The sequence below is a fragment of the Ovis aries genome, chromosome 4 (genome assembly GCF_016772045.2).
Source record: "Ovis aries strain OAR_USU_Benz2616 breed Rambouillet chromosome 4, ARS-UI_Ramb_v3.0, whole genome shotgun sequence".
NCBI classification, from domain to species: domain Eukaryota; kingdom Metazoa; phylum Chordata; class Mammalia; order Artiodactyla; family Bovidae; genus Ovis; species Ovis aries.
The window spans coordinates 72,986,058-73,013,598 of record NC_056057.1 but is presented as its reverse complement, the minus strand read 5'-3'; the positions used below and the strand labels follow the sequence as shown (position 1 = coordinate 73,013,598).

Genomic DNA, 27,541 nt, shown 5'->3' with positions numbered 1-27,541 from the left:
TTTTTCGCTCTCCTCTTTCATGTGTATCACGAGGCTTTTTAGTTCCTCTTTACTTTCTGCCATTAGGGTGATATCATCTACATATCTGTTGTTGATATTTCTCCTGGCTTGATTCCAGCTTGTGATTCATTCAGCCTGACATTTGCATAATGTACTCTGCATTTAAGTTAAATAAACAGGGTAATGATATACAGCCTTTCCCAGTTTTGAACCAGTGGTTTGTTCCATGTCCGATTCTAACTGTTGCTTCTTGACCTGCCTACAGGTTTCTCAGGAGACAAGTAAGGTGGTCTGATATTTCCATCTGTTTCGGAATTTTCCACAGTTTGTTGTGATCTACACAGTGAAAGGCTTTAGTGTAGTCAATGAAGCAGAAATAGATGTTTTTCTGAAATTCCCTTGATTTCTCTGTGATCTAATAGATGTTGGCAATTTAATCTCTTGTTCCTCTGCCTTTCCTTAACACAGCTTGCACAGCTGGAGGTTCTCCATTCATGTACTGCTAAAGCCTTGCTTGAAGAATTTTGAGCTTTACCTTGCTGGCATGTTAAATGAGCACAATTGTATGGTAGTTTGGACATTCTTTGGCATTGCACTTCTTTGAGATTGGAATGAAAACTGACCTTTTCCAGTCCTATGGCCACTGGTGAGTTTTCCAAATTTGCTGACATATTGAGTGCAGCACTTTCACACCATCATCTTTTAGGATTTGAAATAGTTCAGCTGGAATTCCATCACCTCCACTAGCTTTGTTCATAGTAATACTTCCTAAGGCCCACTTGACTTCACATTCCAGGATGTCTGGCTCTAGGTTAGTGACCACACCATCATGGTTATCCAGGTCATTAAGACATTTTTTGTATAGTTCTTCTGCATATTCTTGCTACCTCTTCTTAATCTTTTCTACTTCTGTTAAGTTCTTAATATTTCTGTCCTTTATCAATCCCATTCTTACATGAAAGGTCCCCTTGATATCTCCTCTAGAAGAGGTAAATCTCCCTACATTACTGATGTTGATCTTAGCCATGCAGCTTGCCACCGGATTTTTCCCCCCAATCTTTTCCTATCTTCAAAATATTTTATTACAAATTACAATACAGGGATCATAGAATGTTTCCTGTTTTTCCCTGCTGCTACTGCTGCTAAGGCGCTTCAGTCATGTCCGACTCTGGGCGACCCCATAGACGGCAGCCCACCAGGCTCCCCCATCCCTGGGATTCTCCAGGCAAGAACACTGGAGTGGGTTGCCATTTCCTTCTCCAATGCATGAAAGTAAAAAGTGAAAGTGAAGTCAAGTGCATATTAAATACATTGCTGAAGAAAGCACTGCTAATATCTACCAATCACTGATGCGACTCCAGCTTCTATAATAATTTCAACCCCTTAGAGTTACAGAAGAAATCTCTAACAGGCGATAAAGTGTAGATGGCTAGTCACCATGGCCAGTGGGCTCTTGACTGGTGAACAAGAACATTTTTTTCTTCAGGGGTTGAAATCCACATCCATGACTGATAACCCATCAAAAGGCGGGACCCAAATTTGTACAGAGACAAGGTAGAGTGGAGAGAAAACAACACCCAACAACCCAGATGTCTTCAGCCACCACTTCTTATGCCTGGGTCTTAGCTCTTCAGCTGTGTCATGTGGGAAAATGTCACTTTCCTCCTGGGGATTATAGAATTCATGGCTCTTTGACTAGTTGTAGCTGGAAGCGTACGCAAATGTTTCCATTGTGATGGAAGCAACAAGCTAATGTCAGTTGATCTGTTCCAAAGCTTTTAATTTTGTCCTGGCATCTTTATCCCCAAATCTGAATCTACCATCAGATCCCACAGTTGTAAAGGTGCCGCGAACATGATGGAATGTGTTTCCATTTACTGAGTAGATGTCCTGAAATGTGAGCAAAATCTTCAAAATGTAGCCACAGGTTTCAGTGAGGCCTCTAACTTACACTTCTTACATCTGCACAAGAACATGCCCCGGGAAACAGCAGTTGCTTCAGCTTGGGTGCTGAGTGAAGAGTCCTGTGAAGCCAACTGGAAGTCTCTCTATAGCCTGGAGCTGAACTCCAGCTCACCCGTCTGCCCTCATGCACGTGACCAAGAGGTGAGTGTTCGTCATTCTCATTTGGAGTTGTTACTGTAGCAAAGCCTGACTGATACAGATGGGCTTAAAGGGGAGAGTGTGTTTATTTCTACCTGAGTATCTGAAAAGAAAGCTTAATTTTTAAAAAATGGCTTTGAAAAGCTAAGGATGCTAGTGGATTGGTATGACGACTATACAGGTTTTGAAGCAAGGAGTAGAGATGGAGATTTCTGGGCTGGTAAGGAAGAGCCCAGTGACAGCGTGCTAAGCAGTTTGTACCATATTCTGTAACATGAGAGCTTGGAAATAATTTTAAGCAAAAGGGACCAAATTTGCATTTCAAAAAGTTATTTAATTGTAATGTGGTTGAGGATGTATACAACTATAAGTCAGTAACAAAGATATCAGTTGGATGATTAAAATAGCCTAGGTGAGATGCCTGAAACTTTGCAGCAGGCTGTCAAATGGCACAAAATGGCAACCTTGAGTAGCACCAGAGAAGAGGTAAGACGGTGATGTAGGCATGAAAAGGGGGTAACTTTTCAAGGACTAGAACACTGATAAGATACAGGAAGTGAGATACAGGTTGGAATGAAGAATGGCTCCCAGATTTCTACCTTGGGTGACACAGTGGATGGTAATACTTCTAACCATGATAAGATGATGACAAGGAACAGAGAAAGGCAAGATAAGTCATTTAATCTTAGACATGCAGCGCCAAGGTTCCTTCGGGACACCCAGGTGGATATGCTAGTGAAGAGGTCTGAATTACACATGCTGGTGGGGTAGAAGCGGATCCTTCAAAGAGTGCACCTGTAAAGGGAAATGACAGGTCCCTGAGAACACCAACTCTCAGGCAGTGAGAAGCTGAGGACGAGAAGCCTGCAAAGGAGACAGAGGTGGAATTGTCAGACACAGGTCAGAAGCTGAGAGGCTAGCGTCATGGGAAGGAGTGTGAGCACAAATGCACTGAATCTTCTTTTCACTAAAACCCAAGGTGAAAAACGGCTCCCTGCAAACTGAGATGGCAGGTCACCTTCTTGCAAGAAAAGGACCCTTCATCAGCCAGAGCCACTGAAAGTCACACAGAGAGAGGGTGACCTGTGGCCGTTCAGAAAAGCAGCCAGTGACAATCCCAAGAAAAATAATGAGGTGACCAACATGGCCCAATGGGAAGAGGGCACATGGACTTCCACGCTCGGAGCATCCTTGGCTCTGCTGTGGCCGTGATTGTATTTAAAATGCTGTTTGAAAGTCAGGCTTCCTGTGCCAGGGACTTTCATCTTGCACAGCTCCATGTGAGAAACAAGGCTGCTGAGCAAAAATGAGGAATTAGAGCATCACAGATCCTCCACTTGTCAGAGAGAGCAAGCCTGGAGTCAGTATCAACCAGCTCAGTTATTTAAATACTTAACCTTGGCCAAGTTTATTCATTCATTTATTTGTTACTAGATTCCCAGTACTCACTTTGTACTAGATATTATGCTAGCAACAGTGAGCAAGACTGACAAGTTCACCCTGGTAGAATACTTGTTCTGGTAGAGAAGTGGGTAGTAATGTCAATAAACAGCTGATGTCTAACTGTGACAGTGATTAAGTAAATAAATGGGAAGATGCGATAAACCAGTGGCATGCCTCAGAATCACTCACAGGAAAGCTGTTAAAACACAGATTGCTAAGACCCATCCAACTCTTCATTGTGGTCTCAGGTAATGGAGATGTTGCAAGTCCAGAGATACTTTTGAGAACCAGTGAGACAGAGCAACTGGGGAGGTTTTTTAAATAATAACAAATAACACTTAGGTGAGCATTTTGCATTCCAGGTACTAGTTTAAATGATTTGCCTCCGTTAACCCATTTAATACTTTTAACAGCTTTGTGAAGGAAGACTCAACAGAATGTGACCATTTTAGAGAGGAGGAAACAGATACAGGGATATTAAGTGTTGTACTCAAGGTTTTTAACTCAGGTTTTTAGAGTATTTATAGATTTTAGATTCCAATCCTTTGCCACATATATGCTTCACAAATGTGTTCCCCACTTGTAACTTGTCTTTTCATCTCAACAGGGTCTTTCACAAAACAAAACTTTTTAATTTTTATAAAATCCAATTTATTAACTTTCCCTTTAATGGATTGTGTTTCCTGGTATCAGGCTTGTGACTCTTGATTCAGCCCAACTTCCTAAAGATTTTCTCCCACTTTTTTTTCAAAGCATGATAATTTTAAGTTGTGCGTTTAAGTAAGTCTGTTATCTATTTTGACTTAACGTTTGTGTAAGGGGTGAGGTTTATGGTGAGGCTTATTGTTTTGCTTATGAATGTCCAATTGCTCCATTTATTGAGAGAAAGTGCTATCCTTCATTGAACTGCTTCTGCACTTTTGTCAAAAATCAACTGAGCATATTTGTCTGAGCCTATTCCTGCTTTCCTGGCAGTTCAGTTGGTAAAGGATCCACCTGCAAAGTGGGAGACCTGGGTTCAATCCCTGGGTTGGGAAGATCCCCTGGAGAAGAGAAAGGCTACCCACTCCAGTATTCTGGCCTGGAGAATTCCATGGACTATACAGTCTATGGGGTCGCAAAGAGTCACACACAACTGAGCAACTTTCACTTCACTTCACTTCATTCCTATTCCTGGGTTCCCTATTCTGTTCCACTGGTTTATGTGTCTATGTTTTTCCTAATACCACGCATCTTTACTAATGGAATCATCTAAGAAGTCTTAAAATTGGATAGATTGGTTCCTCCAACTTTATTATTTTTTTCAGGGTTGTTTCCTTTTCTTTCTCATATAAACTCTTGAACAATCATGGCTATATCTAAAAAATCTTGTTGGAATTTTGAGTTTAAAAACATGGGTTAAACCTGTATATTAATTTGGAGAGAAGTGACATCTTTATCATGTTGAATCTCCCAGTCCATACGCACCATATGTCTCTCCATCTATCTTTTATTTTCCTCATCAGTATCTTATGATTTGCATTATACAAGTCCTATACATGTTATACATAGTATCTTAGATTTACACATAATTATTTCATTTTTGCTTATGAAAAATTATAAATGGTAGTAGAATTTTAATTTCAATATCCACATATTCATTGGTAATGCATTAAAATACAATGGATTTTTGAATGCTCATCTTGTATTCCGTGATGTTCACTTCAGTTCAGTTCAGTCGCTCAGTCGTGTCCAACTCTTTGCGACCCCATGAATCACAGCACACCAGGCCTCCCTGGCCATCACCATCTCCCGGAGTTTACTCAGACTCACATCCATTGAGTCAGTAATGCCATCCAGCCATCTCATCCTCTGTCATCCCCTTCTCCTCCTGCCCCCAATCCCTCCCAGCAGCAGAGTCTTTTCCAATGAGTCAACTCTTCGCATGAGGTGGCCAAAGTACTGGAGTTTCAGCTTCAGCATCAGTCCTTCCAGTGAACACCCAGGACTGATCTCCTTTAGAATGGACTGGTTGGATCTGCTTGCAGTCCAAGGGACTCTCAAGAGTCTTCTCCAACACCACAGTTCAAAAGCATCAATTCTTCCGCACTAAGCTTTCTTCACAATCCAACTCTCAAATCCATACATGACCACTGGAAAAACCGTAGCCTTGACTAGACGGACCTTTGTTGGCAAAGTCATGTTTCTGCTTTTCAATATCCTATCTAGGTTGGTCATAACCTTCCTTCCAAGGAGGTAAGCGTCTTTTAATTTCATGGCTGCAGTCACCGTCTGCAGTGATTTTGGAGCCCCCAAAATAAAGACTGACACTGTTTCCACTGTTTCCCCATCTATTTCCCATGAAGTGATGGGACCAGATGCCATGATCTTTGTTTTCTGAATGTTGAGCTTTAAGCCAACTTTTTCACTCTCCTCTTTCACTTCCATCAAGAGGCTTTTGAGTTCCTCTTCACTTTCTGCCATAAGGGTGGTGTCATCTGCATATCTGAGGTTATTGATATTTCTCCTGGCAATCTTGATTCCAGCTTGTGCTTCTTCCAGCCCAGTGTTTCTCATTGTTTACTCTGCGTAGAATTAAATAAGCAGGGTGACAATATACAGCCTTGACATACTCCTTTTCCTATTTGGAACCAATCTGTTGTTCTATGTCCAGTTCTAACTGTTGCTTCCTGACCTGCATACAAATTTCTCAAGAGGCAGGTCAGGTGGTCTGGTATTCCCATCTCTTTCAGAATTTTGCAGTTTCTTGTGATCGACAGAGTCAAAGGCTTTGGCATAGTCAATAAAGCAGAAATAGATGTTTTTTCTGGAATTCTCTTGCTTTTCCCATGATCCAGCGGATGTTGGCAATTTGATCTCTGGTTCCTCTGCCTTTTTTAAAACCAGCTTGAACATCAGGAAGTTCACGGTTCACGTATTGCTGAAGCCTGGCTTGGAGAATTTTGAGCATTACTTTACTAGCATGTGAGATGAGTGCAATTGTGTGGTAGTTTGAGCATTCTTTGGCATTGCCTTTCTTTGGGATTGGAATGAAAACTGACCTTTTCCAGTCCTGTGGCCACTGCTGAGTTTTCCAAATTTGGTGGCATGTTGAGTGTAGCCCTTTCATAGCATCATCTTTCAGGATTTGAAATAGCTCAACTAGAATTCAATCACCTCCACTAGCTATGTTCGTAGTGATGCTTTCTAAGGCCCACTTGACTTCACATTCCAGGAGTCTAGGTGAGTGATCACACCATCATGATTATCTGTGTCGTGAAGATCTTTTTTGTACAGTTCTTCTGTGTATTCTTGCCACTCTTCTTAATATTTTCTGCTTCTGTTAGGTCCATACTATTTCTGTCCTTTATCGAGCCCATCTTTGCATGAAATGTTCCCTTGGTATCTCTAATTTTCTTGAAGAGATCTCTAGTCTTTCCCATTCTGTTGTTTTCCTCTATTTCTTTGCATTGATCGATGAGGAGGGCTCTCTTATCTCTCCTTGCTAATCTTTGGAACTCTGCATTCAGATGCTTATATCTTTCCTTTTCTCCTTTGCTTTTTACTTCTCTTCTTTTCTTCTCTTCTCTTCTCTTTTCACAGCTATTTGTAAGGCCTCCTCAGACAGCCATTTTGCTTTTTGGCATTTCTTCTTCTTGGAGATGGTCTTGATCCCTGTCTCCTGCACAATGTTCCACAATGTTACCAAACTCATTTATTAGTTCTAGGAAGTTTTGTAGATTCTCTGGGATTTCCTAAGTAGATTGTCATGTTAGCTACAAATATAGACTTTTTAATTTTTTTCCCATCTGCATGACTTTTATTTCCTTTTCTTGCCTTATTACACCAGCTGTGTCATCCATCACTGTGTTTGATAGGAGTGGTGAGTATGGACATCCTGATAATAGGGAAAAAGCCATTAGCCTCACTATTGAGTGTAAAGTTAGCTGTAGTTTGGGGGATTTTTTTTTGTAAGTGCTCTTTATCATGTTGATAAAAGTTCACCTCTATTCTAATTTTTCTGAAAGATTTATTTTATCATGAGTGATGTTGAATTTTGTTGAATACTTTTTCTACAGTGGATGATATAATCATTGATATTTCTTCTGTGGCCTGTTAATATGTTGGATCACGCTGATTTATTTTCAAATATTGAATTAGTCTTGTGCCCTCAAATAACTCTCACTTGATTATAGTCTATAATTCTTTTATAAGTTGCTAAAATCTGGTGGCTCAGACATTAAAAAATCCACCTGCAGTGTGGGAGAACTGGATTCGATCCCTGGTTGGGAAGATCTCCTGGAGAAGGGCATGACAACTCAATCCAGTATTCTTGCCTGGAGAATCTCCATGGGCAGAGCAGCCTGGCAGGCTACAGTCAATAGGGTCCCAAAGTGTCAGATATGAGTGAGCAACTAAGCACAGCAAATTCTATTCATTAATGTTAAAGATTTTTTTTCTATATTTGTTGTTCAGTTTCTTAGTTTTGTCTGACTCTTTGTGACCCCATGGACTGCAGCACGCCAGGCCTCCTTGTCCATCACCATCTCCCAGAGCTCGCTCAAACTCATGTCCATCGAGTCAGTGATGCCATCCAACCATCTCATCCTGTCGTCCCTTCTCCTCCTGCCCTCAATCTTTCCCAGCATCAGGGTCTTTTCTAATGAGTCAGCTCTTTGCATCAGGTGGTCAAAGTATTGGAGCTTCAGCTTCAGCATCAGTTCTTCCATATTCAGGACTGATTTCCTTTAGAATTGACTGGTTGGATCTCCTTGCAGTCCAAGAGACTCTCAAGAGTCTTCTCCAACACCACAGTTTAAAAGCATCAATTCTTCAGTGCTCAGACTCCCATATGGTCCAACTGTCACATACATGACCACTGGAAAAACCATAGCTTTGACTAAATGGACCTTTGTCAGCAAAGTAATGTCTCTGCTTCTTAAAATGCTGTCTAGGTTTGATATAACTTTTCTTCCAAAGAGCAAGCGTCTTTTAATTTCATGGCTGCAGTCACCATTGGCAGTGACTTTGGAGCCCAAGAAAATAAAGTCTTTCGCTGTTTCCACTGTTACCCCATCTATTTGCCATGAAGTGATGGGACCAGATACCATGATTTTTCTTTACTAATGAGGGATAGTGAAGTTGCTCAATCATGTCCGACTCTTTGCGACCCCATGGACTGTAGCCTACCAGGCTCCTCCGCCCGTGGGATTCTCCAGGCAAGAGTACTGGAGTGGGTTGCTGTTTCCTTCTCCAGGAGATCTTCCCAACCCAGGGATCGAACCTGGGTCTCCCGCATTGCAGGCAGACGCTTTACCATCTGAACCACCAGGGATATTGTTGTATAATTTTCCTTTTGTGTACTATCTTTGTCTGGTTGTGATATCAAAGCTGATACTAGCTTCAAAAAAAAAAAAAGAATCAAGAAGTTTTTTACTCTATTTCTGAAAAAGATTGTGTAGAATTGGCTGTTAATTATTCTTTAAAGCTATGATAGAATTCTCCAGTGAATCCCCCTGGGCCTAGAGATTTTTGCTCTGTAGAGTTATTACTTAATTACAATTCAGTTTTCTTAATATTTACAAGTCTATTCAAATTATCTTCCTCTGTTGAGAAAGTTGTGCTGGTTTGCGGTTTTCAAAGAATTTATTTTGTCTAAGTTGTCAAATTTATGTGTGCAGTTGTTCATAGTATTCCTTTATTATCCTTCCAGTGTGTGTATGGTTTATAGCAATATTCCCCATTCCCTTCCTGATCCAGTGAAATTTTTGGTCAGTTTTTGTAAGAGGTGTGTCAATTTTACTGATCTTTCAAAGAGTCAGTGTTATGTTTCACTGATTTTTTTTCACTATTTTTTACTCCTGCTTGCTTTGAGGGGTTTTTTGTTTGTCTGTCTGTTTTGTTTTGTTTTGTTGCTTTTCCAGGTTCTTGAGTTGGGAGTTTAGATTATGGATTTGAGAATTTTCCTTTTTTATTTTTTTAAAATACATACAGTTAGTCTTATAAATTTCCTTCTCAGTACTGCTTTAGCTGTGGCCCACCAATTTTTACTGGGCTTCCCTGGTGGGTTATACAGAGAAGAATCTGCTTGTAATGCAGGAGACCTGGGTTTGACACCTGGCTGAGGATGATCCCCTGGAGAAGGGAATGTCAATGCACTCCAGTATTCTTGCCTGGAGAATTCCATGGACAGAGGAACCTTGCAGGCTCTGGTCCATGGGGTTGCAGAGAGTCAGACATGACTGAGTGACTAACATACACACCAGTTTTTTTATGTTGTATTTTCACTTCCATTAAGTTCAATTTATTTTTCAAAATTCCCTTGAGACCTCTTCTTTGACCCGTGGATTATTTAGAAATGTATTGCTTAGTTTCCAAGTAATTAGAGATTTCCTTATCTTTTTTTTTTTTTTTTTTACTGATTTTTATTTTGATTCCAATGTGACCAAAAACATACTCAGTATGATTTCAGTTACTTTAAATTTGTTAAGATTTGCTTTATGGCCTAAGATATGGTTTTTCTTTTTTATGTTTCATGGAGACTGCAATTGTTGGGCAAGATCTTCTGTAAATGTTTCAATCCTATGTCTTGGCCATGTCACTAGAGTTCTATATCATTACTGATTTTCTGTCTAGTTATTCTGTCAGTTGTTGAGAGGCATATTGAAGTAATAGTTGATTTGTCTATTTCTTTCCGTTCTTCCAAGAGTAAAATTGGGGAAGTTTTAAGCCAAGGGTACATGCATATTCATGAAGGGGCTTGAACAGAGAATTCAGCATAGAATTGGGGCAGATGTTCACACAGTCCAAGCTTTAGATGATTAAACTCACAAGGATCAGAAAAGGTCATTGTTATCATCCCTTAGGTTCCAGCTTCTTAAGTGGTCAAATGCTTCAGGCTAATCTTTACCACTGAAGTAGAACTGGAGGTCTTTACAACAGACATATTATTTTTGCTATTATTGTTTCTCTTGTCTAATAACAAGATCATCATTACTGAGATGTGTTCAAGGGCAAGCAATGTGGCCAGGTTTAGATCACAGAATGGCTTAGGCCTAAAATGGCTTCTCTTATGTCAAAAAGCCATATCTGGTTCCTTCCTCTAACTTATCTGCTTATGCTCTAAAGACCAGTAGGGGAGTCAGATAGCCCTGATGAGCAGTCAGCTTAGTAAGGGTAGAAGTCTAGGCTCCCACTTGGCCTTGGCTAGCATGGTTGGGGTGGAGTCACCGTTTAGTTCCTCTGGTGGCTGGTTGGAATAAAGTACTTATTGTCTGAAAGATTTTATCTTGCTAGACTGCCCTTTTCCTACTCCTTTTACTAGAAAGATCAGAGTTTTGTTGGGACTTTGTTGTCTACCCTGTTGTTGGCATTCCCAGATGCCAACTCCAAGTCTGGGATAAAGGAGGCAATAGGAAAACCCAGGAAACTCACCACAAGGTCATCTCTTGGGTCCTAAAGTCCTTTCCCAATCTGCTTTCTTCTTTCCATCTTTCAGTCTTTCTGTGTTTGTCTTATATGTAGTATCTAGGCATTTTATGTGTATTTGTGTATGTGCTAAGTTTCTTCAGTCATGTCCAGCTCTTTGCCCCCCTACCGACTGTAGCCGCCAGGATCCTCTATCCATGGGGATTCTCCAGGCAAGAATACTGGAGTGGGTTGTCATGCCCTCCTCCAGGGGATATTCCCAACTGGGATCAAGCCCGTGTCTTTTACATCTCTTGCATTGGCAGGCCAGTTCTAGCACCATTTGGGAAGCTCTAGATTACTCATGTTGTTTATTTTCTCTAAAATATGATGTTTTGGGGATTCCCGAGTAGCTCAGTGGTAAAGAATCTGCTTGGCAATGCAGGAGACTCAGTAGACGTGGATTCAGACTCTGGATTGAGAAGGTCCCCTGGAGGAGGAAATGGCAACCCACTCTAGTATTCTTGCCTTGAAAATCCCATGGACAGAGGAACCTGGTCCATGGGGTCGCAAAGCGTCAAACACAACTGACCATGCAAGATTCTTTTTTTTTTTAATGTTGAATTTTTTTTAATTAATTAATTTATTTTAGTTGGAGACTAATTACACATCTTAAAATAACTTACTGCCTGTGGAAAGCCTGCTCCTCCCTGAGCTGGTCATTCTTAGAGACAGAGCTAAGTAATCAGCCAAGAGCAGGCCTTTGAAATGCAAACTAACCAATCCAGAACCCTCTTTCCTCTCTGAGGCCTGTGCCAGTGAGAGGCAACATTCCTCCACCTTAATCTTTCCAGGGCCAGGGGTCAGACAACTGGAGACTGCCGCATGGCCAAAAGCCCTCTGAAGTTATTCAGATTAGCCAGTCCTAATCTTTTAGCTCTTCTCTGCCTTGCCTCTGCACAGAAACCCCAATAAAGGTAGCTGGCCTGTGATCTATTCTCAGTCCTACTTCTGACCAAAAGCAGGCCTCTTGTTTCTGAGGAAACTGTTTATTTTCAACAGCAGTGACTACTCGGTCATCTTTATTCATTAAGACTCAGGGCACCAAAAAACCCATCAGGAGGGGAGTGGTAAAGTATGTCTATTCCATCTTCCCCAGAAGCATCGAAAGCTCAAATGATTTTAAGGCAACTAGCCTGATGTTTGTAATCTCTCCCTTGCAGACACCTTGTCCTGTTTTGCATCATAGCACTAATTTGACAAAACTGGTTCATCTCACCTCTCATCGCAAACTTGTGGCCAATCTGATCCAACTATCCGCTGACCCTGTGCTTCTGCATGAATGCAGTGGAATCTGTGTAGAGGAAAACATACAACCATGCTGAATGGTCTTATTTTCCCTGATGACTGCATGTATTCCTTTCTCTGTGTCCTTACTACTGCTTGAATCCCACTGCATTTCCCTAGGCCATCTATTAATACATGCCACACACAACTATCTCAAAACGTTTCCTTTCCCCTCAAGCCTCCAACACCCACGCTCCCATCTTACTCTCAGCTGCACAGCTTGCTCACTCATGTGGTCATTCAGCCACTGGGAAAATTGAAGTCGTTTGAGGAGAAGCTTCCCAAGTTCCTTACTCTGCATCTGCTCCCCTACCACAGCCTCTGTACTCTTGTACTCGGTTTTCCTACCTATCATCTTAAATGATCTGTCCATCTATAGTGATTATATCTTGATGCATAGCAAATTAAACCCCCCCCAAATTTGGTGGCTTACAACAATAAACATGAATGATCTCACCGTTTCTGTACGTGAGGAATTGAGTCACTTAGCTGGATAGTTCTAATTCAGAGCCTTTTGTGCAGTTGTAATTAATGTGTTAGCTTGAGCCGCAGTCATTTGAGATTTGGCTGGTTCTGGATGATCCTCTTCCAAGAGGGCTCATTCATATGGCTGTTGGTTGGCAACCTCAGTTCCTTATCACATGGGCCTCTCCAGTGCATTGCTTGAAAGTCCTCACCACATGACAGCTAGTTACTTCCAGAGTGAATGATCCAAGAGAGAGTAAGAGGGAAGGAAGCAACGGTGCCTTTTATGACCCAGTTTGGGAAGTCACACAACTGTCTTTCTCTTTGTTAAAAGCAAGTCACAAAATCCAGCCTGTATTCAGAGGGAGGAAAAATTAAGTTCCGGCTTTTGAAGGGAGATATGTCAAAATATTTGTGGGTGTGTTTTAAAAGTCACACTGTATAAAGTGAATCCCTCCATTTACACTCAAAGACATCATTCCAGCAACTGCCCCCCTTTCTCCTATACCATCTACGTTTACATCTCTATTTGATCATCACCATTATTGCAGAAACATATTGTTATTTTCCCACCTTAAGAAAATAATTCCCTTCAGATACACTGTAATTCTGTCACACCTCTACACAAAACTCCTCAAAGGAGCCACCATTAGTCCCCTCCTACTCTCAGCCCCACGTTGATCAGGCTCTCTTTCCCAGCTATTCACGAAAACCATCTTATCCATTCACCAAGCGAAGGTCTTACTGTTGCAAGTTCAATGATTGGTTCTGAATTCTCCCCTTACATGACAGCAATCACTCTCTCCTTCTCAGTACATTTTCTATTGGCTCCTAGGTCACCCCAGTCTCTTGGTTTCCCTCCTGCCTCATTGCCTGCATCGTCTCAGTGCCCTCCTGGTTCCTCTCCTCTCTGACATATTAAAGCTGTAACATGTCAGTTCTAGGACTTTGGTCCTTTTTTTCCCCTCCAACTGTATTCACCCTCTTAGTTTCTCATATAATCTTACGGCTTCAGATACCATCTACAGGTCATGACTCACAGATTTGTACCTGCTGTGCAGAGCTACCACCTGAATTCTTGACTCACATACCCCACTGCTTTTTCAACATCATTTCCTCTCAAATATTTCATAGATATCTGAAATTTAGCATGCCTGAACTATGATGTCTCTTGTATCACAAATCTGCACTGCATTCAGCCTTCTTCATCTAAGATGAAGGCTCTATCTCCACTTTGACCCAAGTCCTTCGTGTCTTTCCTCAGAGGTCACTTTCTCACTGAAGCCTCACCACAAAATTTAAAGCTGCAGCCTCACTTCCAATCAATTTTACCCGCTTTATTTCTTTCTTTTTCTTCCGTATAAAGTACATCATCCTCTAACATACAATGTAATTTTAATTTACTTAACTATTATGCTTATTATATTTCTTCCCTCCACAAAGGTGAAAGTCTTTGTTCACTAATGTGTCCCAAATTTGTTTGCTTTGTTCACTGGTGTCTTACATCTGTGTGTACCTAGAAGCAGTCATATATTATAATATGTGCTTAGTAAACACTTGGTTACTAAAATTATTTTGTTGTATTAAAAAAAGAGACTTCTCCATGAATAAGGATTGATGGGGGTATGGGGTAGGGAGAGAAGGTATGTCAGGAATGTTTTCACCTTCAAGTAAGAAAATAATTGAACTGCTTTGGACTAAAGAAATGAGTTATTTTTCACTCAAAACATCATGTCTGAAGGGGTGGGTTTTGTACCCAGTGAATCAGAGTTAATGCCTCTGTGATTTTGGTGCCTTTTCTCTTATACTCACAAGTGGTTGCAGCAGCTCCAGCCATCAAATCTACATTCCAGGCAAGAAGAAAAAGAAGGCAGATGAGGTGTTACCAGCTATTAGGTCAAAGTTTAGGCAAAGCTAGAGACAGAAAAATGCAAAAGACTAACAATATATTTTGTTATAGTTTGGGGAGATGAAAAACAGAATGATTTTTTAAGAGAAATTGTGTGAATGGTGGAGCCATTTACTGAAGTGATTCAAAATCAGGGAGAAAGAGATCTGGAGAGAAAAAATTCAAGGTCTCCAATTTGAACAGCACATTTGGAGACGCTTGCCCATCATCCTGCTTCCCAGGTGGCGCTAGCAGTAAAGAACCCACTTGCCAATATAGGAGACATAAGAGACATGGGTTCAATCCCTGAGTAGGGAAGATCCCCTCGAGTAGGAAATGGCAACCCATTCCAGTATTCTTACTTGGAAAATTCGATGGACAGAGGAGCCTGGCGGGCTACAGTCCATAGGGTCGCAGAGTCAGACATGACTGAGCTCACACAGAAACGACAGCCAAGTGCAGATGTCAAGTAGACAATTGAATATACAGCTCTAGTAGTAATGGCAGGATTGGGGGCTAGATATATACATTGAAGAGCCATGGGTACATGAATGGTATTTAAAACCATTGTACTGGCTGAGATCACCAGGAAATACAGATGGAGAACATCCAAAATTGACCTGTGAAGGAAGCGGAGGAGAGAAAGCAAAAAGCTTAAAAAGGCAAGAAAGGGAAAATTACAAAAATGTTGTGTCATTGAAATGTAAGGGCAGAATATTTTAAGAGGAAGATTACTTAACATTTCAGAGTACATTTTTTTTTCATCTGTAAAAAGAGTTGAAGAAGACTAGGGTATTTATGAGGATGAAATGCTATAACAAATGTAAATACCTAGAAGGTTGACTCTCTATGATAGGCACATAATGTCTCTTCCCTTCCCTTCCCTTCCTTTTGGGTAGCTTCCTCGGTCATGTTACCAGACCCACGGGAGGAGAAAACATTCCAGGAAACCTTCTTATATTCCAGCAGTGTGTGTTGACTCAATACAGTAAATAGCCACTTGTCTAGGAAATATTTATGTAGGATGAATAGAATAAATATTGATTTTGTTTTATCCTGGTATCCATACAACTCAAGGACAAAGGCGAACTCAGTATATGAATTTTATAAACAGTAAATATGCTGCTCATATTTTCAAGTCTGCGTCAACAATGAATGAATGAAGACTTTTTGATTAATAAATGAACAGATCATGTGTAAAGAAATGACATAATCTCTATCCCAGGCCAGCATTAAAATGTTTGTGAGTGTATGTGTGTGTTAACTTATCTTAAGGTGGTTGACATAGCTGATTTCATAAAGGTGTTATGAAGTCCTTATTGGAAGACTACTTATTACTTCAGTACCATACACTGACCTATTGCCCACCCAGCAATGGATCAGCAGTGAGCAACCACTATGTTGCTGTTTAATCACTCGGTCATGTCCAACTCTTTGCCACCCCATGGAATGCAGCACTCTAGGCTTCCCTGTCCTTCTCTGTCTCCCAGAGTTGGCTCAAAGTCATTCTGCTTGAGTCAGTGATGCCATCCAACCATCTCATGCTCTGTCATCCCCTTCTCCTCCTGCCTTCAATCTTTCCCAGCATCGGGGTCTTTTCCAATGAGTCAGCTCTTTGCATCAGGTGGCCAAAGTATTGGAGTTTCAGCTTCAGTGTCAGTCCTTCCAGTGAATATTCAGATGTGATTTCCTTTAGGACTGACTGGTAGGAAACAGTAAAAACTCAACTCAGAATAGACATACTCTACCTTAGAGAGTGAATTTAAGTTGTACTCTACCTTCTAGAGAGTGCATATAGAGTGTACATCCTCTTTATAAGTTAAGGCCAGGGTGAACTTCGGGGACCTCTTCATATAGTATTAGCTGCAAGAGTATTTGCAGATGTATCTATCTGCCTGCCCAGGCAAAGTAAATTCATGTCATTGGACAAAGAAGTGCAAGCCCACCTTGATATCAGGAAAGATTTACCCACTTTGAGTCCAGCAAGTAGAAATCAGAGTGGAAAAGTCAAGAGAACAATAAACTGAAGTGAGAAGAGTATTGGGGTTTGTGTTATTTATAGTGATTTCATGTTCTTGGAGTCGAATATTTTTTTCTGTCTTTCGCTCTCTTTTTGTATTTTGCTTTGAAACTACTCTGGAAAAACCAACAGTAATAATCAAATGGAGGGTTTAAACATGATCCATGTAAAACTAGTCTGATTTTTGGGGAACGAGGTCCTGAGAACTGTGTACCCACCCAATAAACTGCCTCCTTGTCCCTCCATGAGTGAGCACTTATACAGACTTCAGGGGGTGTAGTTGAATGGTTAAAGGACCTGTTTTTAACAGCAAGAAATGTCCACTGACTGAAGACTTCATCTTGCAGCTGCCTACAGCCATTTTCAAAAAATCATTCTTTTATGCAGCATCCCTGGAAAGTCATCTATTTACCCAGCATAGAGAGCAGGGGCTCCCACAAGGTAGCATTTCATTGCTCACAAAACACCTATTGGAAGCACCGTCATTCCACTGCACCCTTTAAACTTTGACTGATGAAGACATGGCCTAACAGAGTGCATTCCCAGAGTCTTACCGACACAGCTGATCAAACAAAGAAGCCACTAAAGCCATACTACTAGTATATGGGGCTCAAGAAACCCTGATCCAAAACATGACGTTTGTTAAATGGAAAGGGAAATAAAAGTCTCTCTACAGTGCCTGCTGAAAACATGATTTTCCTAGCAAACTTTAAAGTTAGTTCCAAGTTCAGCTTCATATGGCCCCTTGAGAAAGAAAACTGAAAGCAGAAAAGAAAAATTCAGATCAGGAGCAAGACCATTGCTGCTGGTTCTCCTCTGCAGCCTATATGAGCCAGTGGAACGAGAGCTAATGTTGACTACTTTTTGGTGCCTATGGGAGGCATTATGAGCCCAGGCAAGGTGCCAAATGATAAGGGGCTGGGCTTGAAAGTCCAAGCTAAGCACTAGATGGGTGCTTGGAGAGGAGGCTGGTAGGAGTTCAGGTTGACAATATCCTTGGGAGCCTAAACTGAAACTTAAATTGACCAGCCTGTGGACCAAGACTAGCTTGAGGAGGCATGGGAGGCATGACGGGGATGGAGGCTGTAATCAGACAATAAGAGCTAATTCTTACTGGGTACTAGCTATACACTTGGTACCAAGTACATTACCCTGCTGCTGCTGCTGCTGCTGCTGCTAAGTCGCTTCAGTCGTGTCCAACTCTGTGCAACCCCATAGACAGCCTCCTACCAGGCTCCTCTTTCCCTGGGATTCTCCATGCAAGAGTACTGGAGTGGGGTGTCATTGCCTTCTCCAACATTACACTGATTATCTTTTATTTGATGAAAGTTGTGTCTCCGTGTGCTCAGTCGCTTAGTCATTTCCAACTCATTGCGACCTCATGCACTATAGCCTGCCAGGCTCCTCTGTCCATGGGATTCTCCAGGCAAGAATACTGGAGTGTGTTGCCAAGCCCTCCTGCAGGGGATCTTCCCAACCCAGGAACCAAACCCACTTCTCTTGTGTCTTCTGCAATGTCAGATGGATTCTTTTACAATGAAGCCACCTGGGAAGTTAGTTACTATTATTTCACTTGGTGTACATCTGAAGAAGCTGAGGCTCACATAGATGAAGAATCTTCCCCAAGGTTGCCCCTGCAGTGAGCAGGGGAGCCAGGGCTCAAGTTCCAAAAGATATGATTCCAGAATTTGGCCCCATCATGGGAAGCCAGGGCTTCCCTGGTGGCTTAGATGGCAAAAAATCTGCCTGCAGTGCAGGAGACCAGGGTTGATCCCTGGGTCAGGAAGATCTGGAGAAGGGAATGGCAACCCCCTCCAGGATTCTTGCCTGGAGAATCCCATGGACAGAGAAGCCTGGTGGGCTACAGTCCATGGGATCGCAAAGAGTCGGACATGGCTGGGCGACTCACACACCGTAGGGAGATGAGGCCGAGTTCCTAAATGGTGATGTGACGCTGGCATCCGCCTCTTCTCTCTCCTCCTCCTTCCTTCTGCACGTCTGCAGGCTTGACCATCACCTGGGCTCAAACACTGACTGTGGGAGATCAAAAGCAAGGGGGCCTGCAAAGAGTCGGCAGGTAGGAGAGATAGGCAGTCCAGGGCCCGCAAGAGGAGAACCAGGCCGCCAGGCACATGGCAGCTGATGGGCAGGAGGAAGACACACTTCACATCCTGCGCTGGCTCTTCAGAAATCTGTTCACTTTGACTTTGAGAGAAGTATGACCTTGTTCTCGACAGTTGTCAAATTGTTTCATCAAGAAGTCAAAGTAATGAAACTGGGACAGGATAACAATCAAATGATAAATCAAAATCCCCATTATGAAATAGTACCTCTAAGAGTTTGATTTAAATTGGTGTATTGGGACACAGAGAGGAAAAGGTTATGGGTAATATACCTTTGTAGGTTGCAAATTGTTTACTGCCTTCAAGTATTGGAAGAGCTAGCCAATGAAGGAGGGAGTTGGCTGGTTTCATGTGGTTTCCAGAGGTGTTAATTCTTGTTATTTCTAATGGAAAAGGCTGTCCATCAGTGAATGTTCCCCCCACCCTACCTCCCACAAAATAGGGACTCTTCATCACAGGACACAGCTAAGCAGAAACTAGATCACTGGTTAAAACTTGGTTGTATGTTGATAATCCCCAGGAAAGTTTTTTAAAATACTAATGCCTTGGCCCCATTCCCCCCAAATTTTAATTTAATTGATTTCAGAGTAGAGTCCTGACATTGTGGTCTTTAAAAGCTGTCCCTCCCCTACTTCCTGCCCTGGTGATTCTAATAATATGCAGCAAAGTTTGAGAACTATTGAGCTGGATTCTCATCAGGGATGATAGAGAGCAGATTCCCACTCTGAGCTGAAGATAGGTCCAGATCCTCCCACGCCTCTTTCCCTTCTAAGATCCTAATTTGCTAACTAAGGCCCTTCACTGTGTGTTTGATGTTTATGATGGCTATCAATAATTTTATGATCAATTATTAGTGAAAGAGCTCTACCATTTTTTAACGTGAAGGAAAGTAACAAGCTATAAGCAACAAGAAACCACATGCGCTATATTGGATTCCTGTCTCTTCAAAATTATGTTCTAAGAAAATGCGTGATGAATTTAGAATGCTATTAATCTGAAACCACTCATCTTTCCCAGCCCTGCACCCTTGCACACCGTACGAGAGTTTCTGGAGATTATTAAGAATAGTGCAAAGGATATGCTTGCATTCTGAACATCCAATCTAATTTTTTCAAGTGAATTTGGATGTAGAAGAATTTCCCAGAGCAAGAAAAGAGTAAGTGGTATGCCTGCCTATTGAAAAGCAGAACTGTCCTTTTTCTGTCTGCCTTGCTATTCCTGCCACCTGGCATCATTTTTCTCACTCCTGGATCTAAGCATCCTATTTAGCTGAAACTGTCAGAATCCCTTCAAACCCGTCTGATCTTCACACAGGGCCTGAACTAATATCACAAAGGGACTTACAATCATGTTTGCTGGGCATCTGTTTAAAGACAGAAGTCCAGGGCTGGTATCAACATAGCTGTGTCTGGTAGACAGACAAATGTTCAAGGAGTACAGCCTAGTGGAAATAAGCTCTCAGCCTGATTTTTGCCTGTCATGATCCTGCAGCGTGGCTTTGGACAAACTGTATCCCCCTGGTGCTTCAGTAACTTTAGAAGTTAAACAAACAGTGAAGTGCTGACTCACATCAGAGAGGTCATTGTGAAACCAAGAAAGACTCCTAAAGAGGCTCTGCCTTAGTAACACAAAAAGCTAAACTGGGTTTTCATGATCCTAGCCTAGAATCCCCAGAACTTTTAATTTAATACAGCTTTGTGTTTCCTGCTGCAGGAAGAAGGACTGTGACAGGGAGTAGAGTTGAAGTGGAGTTATTCAATATTTGTGCACAAGAAAATCCTAAAGCTTGATGTTTGGGATATTACCCTTTCTTAAAAAAAGAAAAGGAAATGTATGAGAAACTGCACTGTTTCTCTGTGGGTTAAGAGTTTAATATGTTATATTGATGAAAAATCTATTTCAAACTGTTCGTGTTGAACTTGTCAGGCAGCTTTGGCAGGAGCAGAATGGGTTGGCAGACAGACAGCTTCCTCACGAGTGGGGGTAGAACCATTTAGAAACCTCAGAGCTTAGAGTGAAGAAGGATGCTGGGCAAAGAGAAACAAGATCTGGGCTCTGAAAGCATCTGCTCCTATGTGAAAGCTAATAGCTATGGCCCCTAAAATGTTGACATCAGCTCCTCAGGCAGATAAATGATAATTCTCCAGAGCAAAAGGTAATTGTTGATGAACCATTCACCAAACCTCAGAGAGCAGCAAATGATGGGGAAACCAGAGGGAGGCTGGGATATAGAAGAGTGAGCCATAGTCTCACCAAAGAAGAGGGATCATTCTATCACAAGGAAAGAAAACAAAATAATTTTTATTGTAGGAGACTATGGCACATGAAATGAATTGGCTAAAGAGGATTCTCAAAGATAGAGGGAACTTTCTTGAGTGTATTTTTTTCAAAGGTCATTTGGAACCTGATCCATAATTTCTACCTTCTCTAACTCTCCTGCTTTCCTGAGCACAAAAGAGTGGGGGAATGTCCATCTCTCTCTTTTTTTTTTTTAATTTATTTTCAGTTGGAGGATAATTGCTTTACAATGTTGTTTTGGTTTCTGTTGTACAACAATATGAATTAGTTATGAATATACATATATCCCCTCCCTCTTGAGCCTCTCTTCCGCCCACACCCCATCCTACTTCCCTGAGCTATCACAGAGTACCAAGCGGAGCTTCCTATGTGATACAGCAGCTTCCCACTAGCTAGCTATTTTGTAGATGGTAGTGTATTAATATATATGTCAATGCTACTCTCGCAGTTTGTCCTACCCTCTCCCTCACTGTGTCTACAAGTCAGTTCTCCAAGTCTGCATTTCTATTCCTTCCCTGCAAATAGGTTCATCAGTACCATTTCTCTAGATTCCGTATGTAAGTGTTGTTGTTGCTATTCAGCCTCTAAGTCATGTCCAACTCTTTGCTACCCCATGGACTGCACCATACCAGGCTTTCCTGTTCTTCACCATCTCCTGAAATTTGCTCAGACTCATGTCTATTGAGTTGGTGATGCCATCCAACCATCTCATCCTCTGTCATCCCCTTTTCCTCCTGCCTTTAATCTGCTTTCAATCAGCATCAGGGTCTTTTCCGATGAGTCAGCTTGTCACATCAGGTGGCCAGGGTATTGGAGCTTCAGCTTCAGCATCAGTCCTTCCAGTGAATATTCAGGGTTGATTTCCTTTAGGTTGACTGGTTTAATCTCCTTGTGTCCAAGGTTCTCTCAAGAGTCTTCTCCAGTACCACAGTTCAAAAGCATCAGTTCTTCAGTGCTCAGCCTTCTTTATGGTCCAACAGTCACATCCGTACATGACTACTGGGAAAACCATAGTTTTGATTATAGAGACCTTTGGTGGCAAAGTGATGTCTCTGCTGTTATGTGTATTAATATACGACATGTGCTTTTCTCTTTCTGATTTACTTTACTCTGCATAACAGGCTGTAGATTCGTCCACCTCACTACGACTGACTTAAATTCAGTCTTCAAATGGCTGAGTAATACCCATCTCTCATTCTTGTCTGAAAGTTTCTTAATCTACTCACTCCATCTACCTTAATCTATGTCCCTCCTGAGCCCCCCACTCTTGTAACCACACCAGGATCTTGATATGACTTTAAGCTATTCCACCAATGAGACCATGAACTCTGATCACTTCCCAGCCACATCCCATTATGCAAGTAATTCATTCTCTCTCTTTGCTCTTACTGAACTGCCTTTTGACACCTCCTAGGACTTCAGCATTGGAGAAGGCAATGGCACCCCATTCCAGTACTCTTGCCTGGAAAATCCCATGGATGGAGGAACCTGGTAGGCTGCAGTCCACGGGGTCGCTAAAAGTCAGACACGACTGAGCGACTTCACTTTCACTTTTCACTTTCATGCATTGGAGTAGGAAATGGCAACCCACTCCAGTATTCTTGCCTGGAGAATCCCAGGGACAGAGGATCCTGGTGGGCTGCCGTCTATGGGGTCACACAGAGTTGGACACAACTGAAGCGACTTAGCAGCAGCAGCAGCAGGACTTCAGCATAGTATTGTGAATCCACCCATTGTCCCAGTTGACCTCTCCCTCTCAGTGACCCTCCCCTCTTACTGTCCTTCCACCCTTCCTCATGAGCCCTGCTCATCTTTCTAATCTCCTGCATTTGTGGTGCCAAACATTGCTCGGCGGAAAAATAACACAAACCTGTAAATCACAACCATCACAGTTATGGTTTCCAACTTCTGATGCACTCTCAGTGCGGCTTGGCAAGTTTGCCTGCCTGCTCACCTCTCAACAACCATCTCACATCCCCAGTACTCTTGTCAAGCTCCTCTATTTCATCCTCAACCCAACTCATCTATTATCCACAGACAACCTTGCTCCCAGCCCACAGAGAACTAGAAGTCAAAAGATGGTAAATCTTACCATCTCAGTCTCACCATCATGTTCATATACATCTGATCCCATCCTTACCAACCTCTCCTGGTCTAGAAGAAAAAAAAGGAACCTTCCTGGATTTTGGAACCACCACCTCCTCCCCTCTGTGTGAGAGAAGGAATTTGTTCCTCCATTTCCCTTGACTTCTTGCTCTCAACTTCACACCTACTCAAGACTCCACTCTTTCCAAACAACCACCACCTTCTCTTCAATTTGGCAGGCCCCTTGAGTTACCCTATATCCCTTCTTCCCTTTCCAGTCAATTGCCTTTAAAACCATCATATGTTCTTTGCTTCCAGATCCTTGCCTCCCATTCAAACCTTGACCCACAGACATATGACTTCAGTCCACTGAAACCGCCCTGCTGAAATCATCAATGACCAACTTCTAGATCTAAGGGATTGTGTTTGGTTTTTTCTTCTCACTGAACTTATTTTACTTCTTTGAAGCCCTTTCCTCCCCTGACTTCACTAGCTCACTCTTATTGGTTCTTCTGATTCCCAGAAGCTTGCTAGAATCTGCCCCTGTTTCCTGGTCCCCAACCACTGCCCCTACTTCTGCTAACACCTGCTGTTTCTCTCTCCTCCATGAAATCACCACAGCTTGTCCCAAAGCTGATCATATCACTACCATACTACAAATTCTCTAGTGTCTCTCCAGAACCCACAGGATGCTGTACCCAGGGATCCAGGCAACCTGTCCAGTGTCATCTCTTTTCCTGCTGAAAGGCATCCTATGCTGCAGCGTTTCTGAAAAACCCTCAAGATCTTGAACAAAATAGGACACATATTAAGTAACAGTCAATAAGAGGACATTCTTATGGATGTGGCTTCGGGTTTGACTTATGTCTCCTTCTCTTAATATTATTTAGTATTTACATCATTTTCTTCGCCAGAAAGGCTTTTTCATGCCATTGTGTTTTTGCACAATTATTTCCACCTTTGTAGGGTGGTCCTTCCCAGTGGGTGAATTTCTCAACCATTAAAATTCAGCCCAAATCCATGCCACATCCTCTGTAAAGCCACTCTTCACTTGCCTCTTTCTGGGCTCCCCCTCCTGACACAGTCGAATCTCTGGCTTCTTCTTTTTTATCTACAGCATCTTTGTAATACTTCCATTCTAACACTTGCCCACCTGAATTGCAATGTTTTATTCAAATGTCCATTTCTTGCACTGGGCTGAGAGCTACCTGAGGGCAAGGATAATGTCCTCATCATCTTCAAATTCCCAGAACCAGCCCATGCCTGACACACAACAGGCTGGATGAATGATGAATTGTATTCAGTTAAACCAGATGAAATTACCATTTTTATAAGCCAAATACCAAGTTTCACTTATTGCCATAAATATTTTGTGTCTTTCTTCGTGCAGCTGAGAGTGCCTGATGAGCACTGTGTAGTAAATGCTGGGGAAATTCCTGTAGGATTGTATGAGAAATCATGGTCATCGTTTTATATAAATGGTTCAGTAGGTTGGTTGCAGAAATGGATATGGAACCAAATCTTTTGACAGTCATTCTTTTCATCCTAGGGTCTATCACCCTAGATCCATGAAATTCTAGAGTGAGAAAGAAATTCAAAGGGTTTCCTTCCTGGTAGTTATAGTCAGTAAGACACATAAGTTTTCTGTCTTTCCTATCATGTGTCCAAAGTTGAAGATGATAAGCTCTCTCACAACAATAACTGAACATTTTCTCTCACACCCTCACCAGGCAGTCCATTTCCAAATCATCTCCCTCTCCCTGCAATATGTCAATTTCTGACTTTATGGAGATAAAGCAGCTGCAATGTACCCAGCTTATAATAACTCTCTTACTACTTACAGCTACTGCTTCTCCCTTCAGTTTTATTTTACTTCTAAAAAAAAAAAAAATCCCATCTCTTTTAAACTCTATTCATAGGACCTTCACATTATTTTAATCAAAAGATTTCAGGGTCTTCCATAACAATAGTTCCCAGTCTCATTAGACCATGTTAAAAATGGAACACCTATTAACATCCTGCTGACCTAATGTTCAGGGGAATAAAATTTGGGAAACAGGGCTCTGTGATGTTTGCACATCCCTTTTTAAATATGAAGCTAGATGTGATATCCTTGTAAGGGCATCATTTGTATCACACAGTATAAAGATAACTTCCCAGCCTTGGCAAGGTCGGGTCTCTGTTTACATATTCATGATTGTAATTGTCTCTTTAACCACAGACTCATAATGCCACCTCATACTTAGAGCATACTTGTGCTTTTATAGCCTTGAATAATAATTGAGCTTTTATTTTATGTCTTGCATAGTAATTGAGTTTGAGTATATTTATTTATATGCTATCTTGATGGGGTTTTGACTATCATCCAATATTTTCTCTAATTTTTTTCTGATCATTTTAAATTCCATCCTTCTGAAGTCTTAGCATCCACCCCCCTCTTGTCACCCCCCTACTCCTCCAACCCTGAGAAGTGGTGTTACCTTCAGATCAAATTAGGATACTTTCAAATATACCACATTCAAAGTTAATTTTCTTTTATTTTTAAATATTACATAGCTTGGGTTGGAAGTTCTGTGATAAGATTCAGCAGGCATTTTCTTTTTTTGCACACTTGCTGCATGCTTAACCCTGTGCTAGATTCTGTGATAGCTCTCAGAGATCATTGTCACTGTGAAGAGGTTGTTCATGCATACAAGCAGTAGACTAAGAATAGGAAGTGCTGTCTGATCAAAAAGATAAAGGAATAATTTTATAAAGTAAATGCCAATCAAGTCAAGGAGCAAGATGACCAGATTGGACTTGATCTATGATATGAAAGCTTAGGAGGATTTGGTGTTTAAAAATCCATAGTAAAGAGGTGGTAAGATGAAACACAGAAGCAAGAACAGATGCAAATATGGGCATTAATGGCCTCTTTCTGGGGATGAGGGCTACACACTTGCTTCATAAATCAGCTACAGCTCTTGTGACTCTGTCCTACCGTTAGGATTACACATACCATTAGGATGTGTAAGTCTGACATCCTCTTTGGTTTATGACTACAATGATAGCAGGGACCATAATGAATTTGTCCTTGAAGACTCAATGATATTAAGAGTGCCTGGCCTATAAGACATATTCAGTAGGTATACATTTAGGATTTTTAAAAATTGGTTTGAGTGAAAAAGCAAGTTATAAGTTAATATAATCTAATGGTGATTGAATTCAGGTTCTGGAGGCCTCTGAAAGGCAACTGGGTCACTTCAGCTTCATTGAGTGGGAGCCATTGAGTCCAGAATTGGAACGACACGATAATGCGGTACTTGAGGACTTTACCTGGCAACAGTGTTCAGAATGAATTAAATGAGGGGCAGGGGGAAGTTGAAGAAAAAAGGGAATTATTGTTAACTCTATGTATCATTCTGTCTCTCTTGAATCTTTTTCAAGTTTCTAGAAGGATCTTTGGAAACTCATTATCTTCAAGCCCCATTCACTCTTCAGCTTGTTCTAACCTACCTTCTGTTCCCACTTCACAGTCCTTAACTACTCAATTTCTCTGCAGTATTTAACCTCATTAACATTTTATCATGTAAAAACAGCTTTAACAATTTTTTTATTAGACTTTACTTTTTAATGCAATTTTAGGTTCACAGTGAAATTGAGCAGAAGTTACAGAGATTTCCTATATACTTCCTGTCCCCACACATGCAGAATTTTTTAATTACATAATTATTGTAACAAATTTAAGCAATACTTAAAATGCAAAGAAGAAAGTAAAACTTACCCCGAATCTCCTCTTCCAGAGATAATCACCATTAACATTTGGGTGAACATTCTCCCAAACATTTCTCTAGTCTATGTCTACGTGTACAAGCAGATGGCTATGTGTATAGAGATTTACATAAATTAGAACATATAATACTCATTTGTCAGTAACTTGCATTGGTTTTCTTTTAATAAGTATAATTGTCAGTAAGCATAAATTTGTGTAATTTTGGATAGGGGCATAGTCCACCAGTGCCTGTTTGTATAACACATTCCCTAGTGGGTAAATGTTAAAGTTTGCTTTCAGTTTATGCTATCGTTCAGTCATTAAGTCAGGTCTGACTCATTGAGACCCATCGGACTGCAGCTCGCCAGGCTTCCCTGTCCTTCACTATCTCCCGGAGTTTGCTCAAAGTCATGTCCATTGACACGGTGATGCCATCCAACCATCTCATTCTCTGACACCCTCTTCTGTTTCTGCCCTCAAGTCTTTCCCAGCATCAGGGCCTTTTCTAATGAGTCAGATCTTCGCATCAGGTGGCCAAAGTATTGGAGCTTCAGCATCAGTCCTTCCAATGAATATTCAGGACTGATTTCCTTTAGGATTGATTGGTTTGATTTCTTTGCTATCCAAGGGAC

At 41.4% G+C, this 27,541-nt stretch overlaps 1 long non-coding RNA gene across 1 annotated transcript in view; it reads left to right on the top strand.

Moving 5' to 3' along the window:
• LOC132659746 (uncharacterized) overlaps nt 1-25,049 on the top strand; it is a 43,957-nt gene extending 18,908 nt beyond the window's left edge. The window contains exons 2-3 of the long non-coding RNA XR_009600504.1: nt 1,972-2,106; nt 19,793-25,049. This is a non-coding gene — a long non-coding RNA (uncharacterized LOC132659746). The remainder of the gene's footprint in view (nt 1-1,971; nt 2,107-19,792) is intronic.
• The last annotated feature ends 2,492 nt before the right edge of the window (nt 25,050-27,541 follow it).